The 1,037-nt window shown below is 46.4% G+C and overlaps 1 protein-coding gene across 3 annotated transcripts in view; it reads left to right on the plus strand.

The window, feature by feature from the left end:
* The first annotated feature begins 6 nt into the window (after positions 1 to 6).
* Positions 7 to 1,037, plus strand: part of KDM2A (lysine (K)-specific demethylase 2A) — an 83,586-nt gene continuing 82,555 nt past the window's right edge. For all 3 annotated transcript variants that reach the window (XM_005864319.2, XM_005864317.2, XM_005864320.2), the window contains exon 1: positions 7 to 223. The gene's annotated coding sequence lies outside the window, so the exon portion shown is untranslated. The remainder of the gene's footprint in view (positions 224 to 1,037) is intronic.

Consider the following 1,037-nt stretch of genomic DNA (forward strand, 5'->3'; position numbering starts at 1 on the left):
GCTCCCCTCTCCTGACGCCTCCGACTCCCGGTCTCCAAAGCCAGAAGAGGAGGTTTGATTCAGCAACTGTTTCCTCTCTTTTCCGGGTCGCTCTGACCCTCTCTGGATACTGGGTTGATCCACGGGGGAAAAAAAACGAAGACGACGATTGGGATTTAATTTTTTTCCTCTCAGTTTTTGGAATCTTTTACTTTTGGTCAAGAACTCAAGAGCAAAACCCCCGGTGAGATTTCCCTCTCTACCCTCCCCCCCTTTGGAAGTTTGGTTCTCTGTGTTATCTAAAGACTTAATGTAAAGTTTCTATTTCTTTTTCCGATGGGCGAACCATTGAAACGCCTTTCCCGGGGGAGCCCGGCGCGATTTGCCGTTTTCTGCTCTCCGGCCCCGGCTGCTCTCCGGCCCCGGCGACCCTCGCCCAGGGGGTGCAGACGCGGTTCCCTCCCGGCTGGGGGCGAGGGCTTCCCCCGGAGAGCTCTGCCGCGGACTGTGCGCGCAAACTGTGTCACCGGGTCCTCCGGTCTCGCAGCAGTTTTGAAAGGATGCTATTAACGTGGCGGTAATGTAGTTAGAAAAACAAATCTGCATTCCCTATGGAAACCATCATCTATAAGAGTATTGAGAAAAACAGAAAAACCATTCTTGGTATTATGGGTCCGTTGCACAAACCTGTCTTTATTTAATTTTTGGAGAAGATGTATTTACTTATATCTATAGGTAGAACCGTTTGTTTTTATTTTTTTTTTTTTACCCAGAAGTATCTGATGGAATTTTTGTTCCTGATGTGCAACTCTTGAATTTCAGAGTTGTACACATCTTGGGTTGGGTTTGGGAATGAAAAGATCCTTAGGAAGGAAGACGAAGATTGTTGCTTTCTAGAGGGGTGTGGGAAAGTGTTTTGAAGTCTTTCTTCAAATCCTAATTTCTTGTCCTCTTTTTATATGGTTAGTCTGCCCTTCTTTCCTCTAGTTTCTAATTACCAGTGAGAGAGAACTAACTTGGTTAGGATCTGGATTACTTCAGTACCTGCTTCACCTGGT

This window comes from Myotis brandtii, unplaced genomic scaffold, assembly GCF_000412655.1.
Source record: "Myotis brandtii unplaced genomic scaffold, ASM41265v1 scaffold187, whole genome shotgun sequence".
NCBI lineage: Eukaryota > Metazoa > Chordata > Mammalia > Chiroptera > Vespertilionidae > Myotis > Myotis brandtii.